Source organism: Pezoporus occidentalis, unplaced genomic scaffold (assembly GCF_034315485.1).
Source record: "Pezoporus occidentalis ecotype Australia unplaced genomic scaffold, CSIRO_AGI_Poc_V1 ctg11, whole genome shotgun sequence".
NCBI lineage: Eukaryota > Metazoa > Chordata > Aves > Psittaciformes > Psittacidae > Pezoporus > Pezoporus occidentalis.
This window is the reverse complement of record NW_026912886.1, coordinates 6,974,843-6,988,141: the sequence shown is the minus strand read 5'-3', so window position 1 is coordinate 6,988,141 and position 13,299 is coordinate 6,974,843. Positions and strand designations below refer to the sequence as shown.

General features: G+C 42.3%; 1 long non-coding RNA gene across 1 annotated transcript; it reads right to left on the bottom strand.

Annotated features, from left to right (window-relative positions):
- Positions 1-1,619: 1,619 nt before the first annotated feature.
- On the bottom strand, positions 1,620-5,506 carry LOC134168811 (uncharacterized). The gene is made up of 2 exons (XR_009966674.1): positions 4,619-5,506; positions 1,620-1,759 (listed from the first exon to the last, which is right to left on the bottom strand). It is a non-coding gene; the product is annotated as an uncharacterized LOC134168811 (long non-coding RNA).
- Positions 5,507-13,299: the final 7,793 nt, after the last annotated feature.

Sequence of the window (13,299 nt, the reverse complement as noted above, 5' to 3'; positions counted from 1 at the left end):
AAGATACCAACAACTTATTTGTTACCAAGTGCCAGACTCTGCTCTGCCTTGCGTACCTGTGCAATTTGATTTACTAAATAACGGGGATGTTGGCCTGTGTGAACCCCTTGCTTTCAGCTCTGGAGAAGATTTTCTCTTCAGGACCATTCTGCGATAGATGCAAAGGTCTGGAATCTAAGATACCTTCCTAAGCCACATAGTGAGGTGCATTTTTGTGTGTGTGAGTCCCTGCATTCCAAGAGATAGAATGGTATTGTTTTTTTTTTCTTTTATACAATAGCAAAAAACATGGCTTGAATTTTATAGTGATGTAAGTGAACACTTTGTAAGAAGTGCTTGAATTATTGTATGGCTGTGTCCAAGGCTACCATATCAAACGAGTCTTTCAGAGCTAAGATTCTTGTCCAAGAACCCACCCAAAACTTTATTGTATGAGGTATGAAGCAATAACGGGACCCACTGATTCATCATTTGATGAAACCAGGAGTGCCTAGTATTGCCCAACGTAAGGTTACATAGGGCCCTAATGAAGTGTTTCTCTTGCATAAAAGGGAACAGATGTAGCCAACCTCATGAGAAACAGAGCTGTGACCTGCTGTGAGTTCCCATTGGGCAAAGTTTCTTTCAGATCTGAGAAGTTGCTCCAGCTGAGTCAGAATATTCCTCTGGTACCACCATGCCTCTGCAGGCTAGATATCTAAATTCAGATCTGGGTTGCTGTAGGCAGCATTCTACCATGTTTCATTTAGTTACTGTATTGGCAAAATATCTGTAGACTTTCCAAACTGCTGGAAACCTGACTGCTAGCTGAGGAGCTCTGCTCTACAGACTAACAGAAATTGTCCACAGACTGGTTCTACCCTCAAGGCTTGTGGTATATGTCACATAGGCAAAGTGACAAGGCTTGATTCGCCAAGTTTTGGACGACCAGAGGTATTTTGAGTCTTCCTGCTGTACTTTGAGCTAGAAATGTAATTGTGTTTGCCCCAGAAGTAACCTGGTGGCAACAGGGTAAAGTAGAAAGTCTGGTGTTTTGACAGAGGAATAAATGTGAGAAAGTGGCTCTTGTGAGCTTGTACCAGTCTTAACATAAGGATATGCTGTAGTGAAGAGAAAGTACACTTCTGACAGTAACAGACTAGGTGAAGAATAGAAAAGAAATACTAACAGGTTTGTTGCTGAGTGAGGATTTCTAAGTGTGTTTTTGCATCTCTTGATGAGCTAAAGTCTTCAGGCCAGAGCTTATAAATCCAAACAATAACTTGGGTAAACAGTACAATAAGTGGTCATGTACTGTATTTCTTCTGCGCTGAAGTACGCAGCACGCTGACATCCATTCCGGTTACTATGTATTGATGCAAGTGTTTCAGGGAACCTGGTGTTAAGGGCTGCGATAAACCCAACTGCCATGATGGGGCATGTTCCCACTGGCATTTTTGTTGCCTGTCACCCCATACCGGTGTTGTTTGTTCAGTGGGGTTAGTTACTCTGAGTTCCAAACCAGATCTTTATTAAAGCTTCCAGGAAAGCAACAGCACAGTGGATGTCAACAGGGCCTTCAGCATCAAAGCCACAGAATAAAATTATAGATGGAAAAGACCCGTTAGGTCATCTACTCACCCCATCAGCCAGTGCAGAGCTGTTCAGTGTGGTGTGCTTTTTCCCTTCTTTGTCTGCATCAAGCCAAAGGGGTTACCACAGCTTCCCAGGAGACTGTGACATAGCTGACTAGTTCTTGCCCTTAGGAATAACTTTGAGTCTGTGAAATAACAGAAGCATTCTATGTTTAATTTTGGTGGAGGAAAGGAACCCTGAGCCTTATGACTGTATTGTATCTCAGATATAATTCTATGTTAATCACTTCTTCTATATAGATCATATGAGGCTAAGTGTGTCCCACCCCACAGCTGTCTCTTTCAGTAATTATTCCTTAGACATATTTTGTCATCTTTCAGTAGTAAGTAGTGCGCAAACCATGAACAATTGCATTTCACTTGGCAAATGTTTGGAATTTGCCCTAACTAGTGTTTGAAGTGTTTTGTCTGACTCTCACTCCTTTTAATTGTGCCAAAGTTCTTTGGCAATTGGTGATCTGATATCCCAGAAACCCATAAAAATTAATTCCAACATATTTTCTTTAGGTGAATTAAAAACACTCAACAGATGTTTACTAAAAACAACTGCATTTATAGATACAGGACTCCTGACAGCTATTGATTTAAGACTTCCAAATGTTTTCATTCAAATCCCTTGGGCACCTACTGTTGATAATTTGTAACTTTCTGGCATCTTGGTCTCTTGCAAGGAAATGCTTCAGACCAAATATCTGAATGTGCTTTTTGACCTTGGGTATTGGGCATTAACAACCATAAATCCAATTATTTTTTTTCAGAGGGAATAAAATACTTCCATAGCTATTAAAACATGAAATCCTCTATGTGCATATAAACTGAATTTGACTATGGTGATAGTTTTAAAGCAATGCCAGTACCCTTGGTATTCTGATGAGGGCTACATCAGTTTCACAGCTCTCAGCCACTGAAAATTATATCTAGCATGCAGGATAACTTTAAAAATGCTAGCTGTAGAGCTATGGAAGGCCATGACAAGTACCATTTTGTGATTGTTTGAGTTGCGCTTCACACAATGAGTTAAGAATTCAGAAAAAGCCTTTGTCTGCCACTTTGGCTATGGGGAAAAGGGGGGAATCTGAATACCCAACGTCTTTGTTAGCAGTTGGATGTCACTTTCTTTTGTTTAGCTTTGCACAGCACTCTGTGTAATGTAGGAATATAATAAAGCTTTGCCAGCAACAGCACCAGACTTTATGAACACGCACAGGCCAGTGAGACTATATAATGTACTGTATCATAAGGCAGCAGTAGAAGAGGCAACCTAATAGACCTGATGGAGTTGTAACAAAATGGTTTTCCCTAGGCTATTGGCATATGCTTTATAGTGCTAAACCAGGAATTTTGCTCTTAGGCATTAGAATTAAAATTAGACCTAATTTGTAAGAATTTTTCCTTTGCACCAGTTAAATAGACCTTAAATTATTTCTCTACTGTTCATTAGAAGTAAGCAAGTTTCACATGAATCTTCCAACCTCCTATTTAAACACTCCTATCATTGCCTGCTAGCTGATGGTGCACCTGGAAAATGAAAGTTTGGCAAACCAGAAGGTAGAGATCAATGAGCAAAGGCATGAGGGAAAAACATCTTATCCAGGGAGACCCTAAGGGATCATAAGGTATGAATTAAGCCTTGGCTTTCTCCATATCTATTCTATTTGTACAGTAATAAACCCCAATATCATTCCTAACCCGGGTTAGTACCAACAACACAGTGTCATGATTAACAATCCTACCACAGCCAGGCAGCCATGATGTCAATGTTGTATTGTTTTTTGCTAATCTGTGGCTCTAGAGGCACTCGGTGTTCTCCAACAGCTCCAGTATATCGGAAGCTGGAAGAGTAACCAATTTGCTGGGCAGATGTGGCTGCATGCTGCGTTATCAGTGCATGTTGTTGCACACCAGCCCAACACTGGGAAAAAGCTGACTCTTCCAGACAGCCATGGCCGTGGCTTTGCATGAATTTCTTCAGCCTGAATGCCAGCTTAAACAGAGCCTAGCCCTCTCCTCATCCAACTGTTCTATTGTTTTGGCAGCTACCCAAAAATTCTTGGAATAATTGCAAATGATTTTTCATTTAGCTTGTATGCAATGATTTTTCATTTAGCTTGTATGCAATCCTGGCATCAGTGATCATTTGCATGTTTTGATATATACATAGCCATGCCCTCAACACATGTTCTGAGCATTCGAAGAACAAACTTCAGGACAGAGGTGGAGTCCAATTAGTTGTTATTGTTATTAGTGTAGGTTCTTACAGTTTTAAAATCAACTTAATTAACAGAAAATGATGATGCAAAAATAAATAGGCAGGTCCTATTGGCAAGCAGGTGCCCAGGATCAGACAGGACTGAAAAACCCAGAATCCTGTAGACTACTCAGAAGTGCCTGAGCTGTGTTCTTCTGCTCAGTCTAGGCTGTCCCATAAATGCTAAGCATCTCAAAGGTTATCCAAATAAAAAGTAAATGCAAAGAGCGGCTACTTCTCCCACACAGCAGACTTTCAGCCTGCTCAGGATACAATGGTGAAAGCTTGCCTCTGGACTATTAGTCAGGCTTACTCAGCTGGCATTTGGGAAAGTTATGAACAGCAGTCTGGAGGCTCTGTGCAGGTGACCTGGGGTGGGACACAATACATGTCATGCTTCCAGAAATATGAAGCCCTTTTTACAGATGCTCTTAAAGCCTCTCTCAGCTAGAAACTGGTATCAAGATGTACAGTAATGCACTTAGGTGATGAATTATGCTCTGACAAAAATAGCAGTACTTAGCTGCCACCCTGGTGCAGCAGTTTGGCTTTTCATCTGGCAGCAGTCTTCCAGGCAGTGAGGTTTATCCCATTTTTTCCTGGATAACTTTTAATATTAACCATATCAATTAAACTAGTAAGACAAAAAACAAACCCTAACCCCCTCATGAAACCAAAAACCCACAAACCACCAAATCAACCAAAAAAACCCCACCCCAAACAAAAAAACCCTCACCAAGATGATGAAATGTGAGCTCAGTCCATTCTGACTCAGCTGTCTCCTCTTCAAATCCAGGGAGGGCAATGAGTTTTCTCTGTTGCTGGATCCATGATTTGTTGGCATTGTCACAGCTCCCTTTTCAGTTTTCTCACAATGCTAATGCCTTAATGCAAGTTAAGAAAGGTAAGAACAGGACTGAAACAACATACCTTTTCCCCTAACAAGAACCTCCTCCTTTTCTTTAAGACTGCTGCCAGCCTATGTATTGCTATGATACAGTGTTATAGGATAGAAAAATCATTCTTGCAGAATTTAAATGGCTTGACTTAGCTGTACTGCTGATAGTTCGGCTTGCTGCCAGCAGTAACTTCTACATAGAAGCATAGGAAAGTGAGACTCGTGTTTTGCGTTTGCTGCTGTGAAAACCTGACAGTGGTGTTCCTTGATGTGTTACTGCACCCTAAGGAAGGGTACCTGCAATTTGGCAGTGGCCAGGGTGCAAGCTAATGACAGCAAGAAGGTTGTGGTCAGGACTGAAGTGTATTAGCAAGGCAGCACTGGATACTACATACGGCCATGCTTGCTAGACATGGCACAATTAGCTTGGCTGCAAAGGAAAAGGCAAATTTTCTTCCAACTAGGACACATAGTTATTTTGTCTTGGACACTTGGAGACAACATTTCAGACTAGGAATCCATAAACCACAAAATACTCATGTTAAAAGAATGTGGCCGAAGGTACTACATTCATGACTGTTTGTTTTTTCTTTTTCCTTTTACAAAACAAAAGGAAATTGCTTTGCTGTAATCAATAGTAGTCAAAAGATAACTTGCTTCAGTTTGAGGATATCAGCTTTAAATATTAAGGCTACAAGCAATATTAATTGATATAAACCTCATATTTCTGTTACAAAATCTGCTACACAAATGTTCTGTAAAAGCCAATGATTATTATTACATTTTTGTGACATAATGGAAGAAAAAAAATGAAGTTTAAGGGAAAGAAATAAGTATGCCTTTGCAGCTCCCATGTTTGTTCAAGCATATTTTACATATTAAAATACAGTAGTTACTTTCTGGATGAGGGTTCTCAAATTATTAATCTGTCAGGTTTTCAGAGCTGGCAGGGTAAAAGGTTTTCTTGCTCTCTTCTAACAGAGAAAAGGGAAAGCATCACTTTGGTGGTAAAGAGCTAAAATAACTACAAAGTTAATGGAGGGAAAATTTACGAAAATAATTGTGTTAATTCACTTCAGCCCTGATCCTGCAACCTTTTACCATGCAATGACATTTTTTGCTCAGCAGCAGACCCAGATTTACACTTTGCAGAATCACATCCATACTGACGTAGAGGTTGCCAAAGAGCTGTTGGTGAGGGAAGTGCCGTGTGTGCCAGTTCTAGAAACCAGTAAGGCAGTACAGTCTGCCCTATATTTTCAGAGTTTTGGTACCTCACATAACTAGGTGCGAAACACTTGTATCTCTGGTTCTTTTCTTTGGAAGTGCAGTCATGTGCAATCAGGTGGAATAAGTATGCTGATAATTTTCCTTCAGAAATTGTAATGGTTAGTGATGTGGACACTTTTCTTTTTAGGCAGAAAACCATAAGGCACTGAAGCAAGCATTCACTTTTCTTGCACTTGAGGTCACAAATTTATGCAAGTCAAAAATGTTGGGCCTGCCAAAAACATCATGCTACACTCCACCAAATAAAAGGACACTGTTATTCTTACAAGGAAAGGTTTGACAGGACAGGAAATAGGCAGGGTCATAGAAGTTTACTTAATACCGAAACTTATTTAACCATCTTTAAGCCAAAATACAATGATAGTTATTTAAATAAAAATTAGAAGAGGAGGGGGAAAACAAGAATAAAAGAACACCAAACTGTGCTATTACGGGAGTAGCTACCAATAGAGAAACTAGAGAACCTTAATAAAAATTCACATAATTTGGGTTACTCTGTGTCACCTGCCTTTACTGGGTTAACACATATTAAGTAAGTTTTAATTTATGTCCTGAACTTACAGCAAGAGGCATCTGATTTGGAGAATCCATTGCCATTTACAAAGCTATACACTACTTTCATTAAAATGCAATCCTTAAGGAAGACTGCATTCCACTTAAAGGACTGGCGGAAGGAGGACTAAGAAGAGAGTGAATATGAAAGATAGGAAAAATGTTGCTGTTCATTACAATTTTCCATTTTTGTTGAAGCGCAGCAGGAGAGCAAAGCCACAGGCTTCTCTACTGCTCTTGCATGCCAGGAGGGATTATGCAAACACTGCAACCACCCAAATCTTATTTAAATTATAGTCATTGTTCCCCCTTTAATGGTTATACTTTTGCCTGCTTTCACTCAAATATTGCTGCATCTTGCTTTCTGCCAACATAGTCCCAATGGGAGTCATCAACTCTTAATTATAGATGAACAGATATTTTTTTAAAATACCTCTGGAAAAAATAAGTGGAAGAGAAAGCAAACTTTAAGTGCCATCTAGTGGCTGATCTACTAAAAACATTGAATAAATCCAACGAATTCTTAACATGACAAATGGCTCATATAGTTGTAGCTGAACTGAGGAAGCAAATTCACGACTGCTTAAGACCAGGTTAATACTTCGGGGAACCAAGAAAAGGACTAAAGGCCAACGGTATTGTTACCATAATTCTTCTTTTTTCCTTTGCCCCTAAGTTGTGAGTTCAAATGATAGGAATTGTACAGTGATCACGGTTCTCTTCAAGACCCTCATCAGCTTATCAGCTTCTGGCTTTCTAAGGAAATACAAGTCGTATGTATTTCAGTCTAAATCAGAAAACAGAACCTTTCAGGTCTCGAAACAGAACCCAAGCCATAGGAGTGAATCAAGCATCTGAATTCAGAAGTTACTTTCTCTAAATTCACCTGGGGTCAAAGGCCAGATTTTCTCTCTCTCTCTGCTTGTAACAAGTCAAATCCATTCCTAAAAGAAAGGGAGCAGATTGTCAGTTAGTAATATCCTTTTCATTTCCCTGCAGGAAAAAGCTATTTTCTGCTGTAGATGAGAATTCCCAACAAATTATTTTCCACTGCAAAAGCTCCATGTTCCATTTACACAGGGGACATCCCACAAGATCATTCCCCAAGCTTTTAAGTAACTTCTCTTGGGAGATTTGTCCCTTCTCCAGCAGTAGCTTTGTCTGAACCTGTTCAGTGATAATGGAAAGCAGCCCAGCATAATTATTATTGAATGTAATACTCATTTCGGTTTTTTGCAAATAGCACTATGGAGCTTTACATCTCTTCAGTTTCATACCTATATTGAGCCCTGGGGATTACACCTTAGTGACAGGTTTTGGAGACAGGAATCTGTCTAGATAGAACTGAAATCTATGCATGTTCGTGTCTAGCTTCTCAGAAGGTTGCTTGCTCAAGCATGTTCAATTTTTCATTGAATTACAAAACTAATTTGCAACTAATTAATTTAGGGAGAAGGCTAGATCTCAGATATAGTAATGAACAAGATCCACCTGTTTCCAAGGTCTCTCTTCTTTCTGCTAATATAAAGATTCACACATTCTGATTTCTGTTCAAGAGGATCAAACGTGCTAATTAAAGCTTAAAATGTACCAGAATAAAGAAGCAAAATTTAAACCTTGCTGAAGAAGTGCTGCTTTATCTTTTTTTCCCTCGCTTACAGGGAGAGGGTGATTTTTATGAGTCAGAGCCAGGGATACCTTGCCAGATACCAAGATCAAATACTTTTGTAGCACAGGTAATATTAATGGAAAAAGGGAACACCAAAATAATTTCATACTAATGAAATTCTAGGACTTTATTAAAAAAAGGGGGGGGGGGGGAGAAGAGGCAGCATAGTTTGAACCAGAAAATAGCAAATACTGTTGTTAGAATTCTCTACTCACTGCCAGTACAAAAAGTTTCTACAGATTTCAATACAGACCCTGGTCTGCAGTAGCAAGTATTGACTTAAGAACTTTCAATACATTGGTATGTAATTCTCGTTGCCTGGTTAGAAATATTTCTCTCCTATAGATTTACTACTCTTATTGAAACAAAACCCCAACACTAAAAGGAACTATCAGAATTTGTTACCCTAGTGCAACGGTTTGATGCAGAGGGAGGAGTTCAGTGTGGAGGTGAGCTTGAAAGCATTTGTTGTGTCAGATGAAGAGGCTTTTCCAGGGTCCTACTGGCAAGAGCCTTGCAAAAATCTTAAAACTCATTTCATGGTTCTATAGGAAAGTATTGAGAAATGGTGGAATGGAACTCAACTATACCAATTGTCAAAATAAGGGAGCTTTTTTTGGTAGACACTTAGATAACAGTCTGTATGCTACCAATTTACAGAAGGCGTTGATTTGTAAATTTATGCTTCTTCCTTGTGCATCTGAGACAGCTTCTGAAACAGCGCTTTTTCTAGCAAATACCGTTCCTTCTGTCCTGGGTTCAGCAGTAGCAGTCATTTTTCCCCTTCTTGGTAGCTGGTGCAGTGCAATGTTTTGACTTTCAGTTCGGGAACAGAGCTGATAACAAGCGATGTTTTGGTTTGGCCAAGGACTCTGTGAGCCTCATGCTCTGCCAGGGAGGAGGGGGAGCCAGGAGGAAGCAGAGACAGGACACCTGACCCAAACTGACCAAAGAGGTATTCCATACCACAGCACGTCATGCCCAGGATGTAACGGGGAGTTAGCCGGAAGGGCTGGGGGACTGCAGGGTTGGAGGAGGTATCGGTCGGAGCTTGGTTGGGCCTGGGGGGCGAGTTATCGGTCAGCTGGTGGTGAGATGATGTATTCTCTTCTCTTGTTATTTCCTTTATCATTATTATCATTGGTGGTAGCAGTAGTGATTTGTGTTATACCTTAGTTACTAAACTGTTCTTATCTCAACCCGTGGGAGTTGCATTCTTTTCGATTCTCCTCTCCGTCCCTCCGAGAGCAGGGGGAGGGCAAGAAAAGGGGGGAAGTGAGCGAACGAGTTACCTGACTGGGTTTAAACCACGACAGTTCTTTTTGGCGCCCAACGTGGGGCACGAAGGGTTGAGATAATGACAGATTTGACTGGATTAATAGTCACTCGTCACAATGCTGATTTATTGGGTCTCAGAGTTGTTTCGCTTGATCTCACAGCTTCAGAATGTTGTAACTTACGTAGAGCCGGTATTTGCTGTGATAGTGTTTATCAAGTATGGGGCCTGGGCTAAGGTTCTTGTATCACTGTGCTTTATGGCAATGGCTTGTAATACGGACGGGCTCCAGCAGCAGGGCGGGACGGACGTGGCCGTGGACTTGTACCTGGCCGTCCGGCTGCTCTTCACCGTCCTGGCCCTCACCCTACTCTCCATCTTCGTGAGGCTGCGGGGAGCCGAGGGGGAGCGGCCCCGGGAGCCGGCGGCAGCCGAACCGGCCCGGGAGAGCGGCCCCGGGGACCAAGCGGCGGCGGGAGCGGAGCCGGAGGCCGCGAGGGGACGGCTGCCGGTGGAGGAGGTCGGGGCGGTCGAGGAGCAGAAGGAAGCGGCTGCCGAGCAGCGGGAGAAGGCGGCGGAGGAGCCGAGCCCCGCGGCGGAGCCGAGCCCCGCGGCCGAGCCGAGCCCCGCGACAGCCGAGAGCATTTCCCGGAAGCCGCCCGCCGAGCCCCAGGAGGATGCAGGAGACCACGCAGCATTTCCCAGCAAGGCAGAGGGGGAAGAGCTGGACTCAGGAAAAGAGAAGCTGGCGGTGGGAGAGCCGGCAAGCACAGCAGCTACACCAGCCCCAGTGACAAGTACAGCAGCTACACCAGCCCCAGGGACAAGTACAGCAGCTACACCAGCCCCAGTGACAAGTACAGCAGCTACACCAGCCCCAGTGACAAGTACAGCAGCTACACCAGCCCCAGGGACAAGTACAGCAGCATCGTGTGAGAGTTCTGAAGGTTTTGAATGGCCTTTGGGTGTCCTTGGGACCTGCCTGCTGATTGTGATGGGGATCAGCATGTTGGCACACACACAGACTGTGTGCTACCCACAACCATTTTGTCTGATCTCAAAAGTTAAGCAGAGTCAGGTTTGGGTCTTGTCTGGGGTTAGACGAGGATATAGGGGGACCAAGAGGTTTTCTCCAAGGCTGGACAGTGATGAGTGGCAGGGCGTGTGGGACAGTATGGGCAAGTATCTAGTCCACTGGGCCCCTCCAGTGCTTTGGAAGCATCGGAGATGGAAGGCAGCTGTGTGGAGTCCCCAGCAACAAGCTGCAGAAACTGCTGAAGGGGACAGTGAATTATTTTGAGCCTGGTGGGCCCATGGCACTTCAGGCCATCAGAGCAGAGATGCAACACAGAGAGATGGACTCAAGATCGAGGGGTGGACTTAGCAATGGACACTATTGACCAGGTTATTCACGAGTGTGAACACTGTACACAGTCTCTCCTGCTCTGGAAGACTGTTACAAGAGATGGAGCCTGACATCATGGACCAGATGGACTCAGCAGCTTTATAGGGACTGGTCCATGCACTAAGATAAGAGTGCACTGAGATAAGAGTGATGGTATATTGAAAATGTGGGATCTGAGCATGACGTGAATGGTATGGAATAAGGGGTGGATAATGTCCTGGGTTCAGCAGTAGCAGTCATTTTTCCCCTTCTTGGTAGCTGGTGCAGTGCAATGTTTTGACTTTCAGTTCGGGAACAGAGCTGATAACAAGCGATGTTTTGGTTTGGCCAAGGACTCTGTGAGTCTCATGCTCTGCCAGGGAGGAGGGGGAGCCAGGAGGAAGCAGAGACAGGACACCTGACCCAAGTTAGCCAAAGAGGTATTCCATACCACAGCACGTCATGCCCAGGATGTAACGGGGAGTTAGCCGGAAGGGCTGGGGGACTGCAGGGTTGGAGGAGGTATCGGTCGGAGCTTGGTTGGGCCTGGGGGGCGAGTTATCGGTCAGCTGGTGGTGAGATGATGTATTCTCTTCCCTTGTTATTTCCTTTATCATTATTATCATTGGTGGTAGCAGTAGTGATTTGTGTTATACCTTAGTTACTAAACTGTTCTTATCTCAACCCGTGGGAGTTGCATTCTTTTCCATTCTCCTCTCCGTCCCTCCGGGAGCAGGGGGAGGGCAAGAAAGGGGGGGAAGTGAGCGAACGAGTTACCTGACTGGGTTTAAACCACGACACCTTCTTACATTAGAACCTGAAGTATTACTTTCAAAACGGAAACAAGATCAGTTTCCAACAGGTACAACAGAGAAGTATCAACTTTTTCCTTGTAGCCTGCTGTTTCAAGCGAGATCATCTTTTAGTATCTCTTAAGAAGGACTTTCATCAGTGTATCCCCTCCTGTTTTTTTGCTTTGGGAATAGAGAGGGAACAAAAGAGAAGCCTAAACTTGCTCTCAACTTACTGCAGCTAGAGAAAAACCTTTTACACAAAAGGATAACAGTGATTTTAAGGTCTTTCAATATCTTTTGGTAATTGAAGTTCCTTTTGGCAGGTTATAGAACAGAAGGAACCTAGTGTTAATATCAACTTTTCCAATTAATGCAAAACATCATTGGTAGGATGTACTTCTTGCTTACAACAGGCTTTGATGTGTTAAATGTGCTTATGAAGGTCTGGGTTCAGACAGTACAGTGTTGTGGTAGGAGTGAGGGGGAAAAGAAAATGCTGGTAAGCATACAATGCACATAGAAGAAAGGACTTCTACCCTAGTCAAAGATAACTTCTTTCAGCACTGCCAAGTCATTGTACTGACTATCCTATGGTTAAAGAAATCTCAGTTCTGCCATATTACACTTTATTTTCCACCTCCTTGGGGAAGTGGGGGCAAAATGTATCAAAAATGCAGTATTTTGGGCATACCTCACAAGGATATGAAGCTAATACCAACAAGATTACAAGATTATTAAAATCTGAGACTACCGAGCAGAAGACCGGTGTGAACACCTTAACCTATGAAAAGGTTAAGAAACTTTTCCACTGTTGTGACCTTTCAGCTAAGGAAATCTAAAAGGAGAATACAGGCAGATGGGGGGGGAAATACATTTGAGAGCATCACAACCTTTTCTAATCCTTTTCTGTTAAGTGGCCAAATACTCAAGACTCTTTCCTTTTGTCCTTCTTGTGTGCATGTTCTTCCACCTGAGAGTTTGAGTCATTAAGGGATTCTTACAGTTAAAGAAGCAATCGGGTTCAGGACAAATTCCAAGAGAGTTCTATGTTAAGCAGTCAAAACAGAACTGAAAAAATCAGTTTGTGTACTACTTCAGTAATTCAGAATCTTTCTTCCATACAGTGACTTATTAATGAATTTGTCAACGTGTATTTCAACAGCATATTTCATAGCATTTGTTTACTATAGATGTTATTTCCAGACGACTTGTGTTACTTAGCTCAATCACTATTCCTATCTTTTAATAGAGAGCTGAAAAAACAGCTGTTTGAGGATCGGCAAAGGATCAAAGACAGAACTTTGGGCTTGAACAGAAACACAAGTATTTTCACAGGCTGTAGAAGATACAGTATTAAAGATCTTTGCCTTATTCTGATTTAGGGGTCAGAGGGGGAAGTCATATTGATACCTGCATTATCACTGATTTGGTAAGAAATAAGCCCTCAGCATGAAATACTGAGCTACACAGAAGATAGCTTTTAGAAGACTAACACAAACTAGCACAGGAACAATCAGCCATTTTAATTTAGGTAAGTAAAATAAAATCAAATAA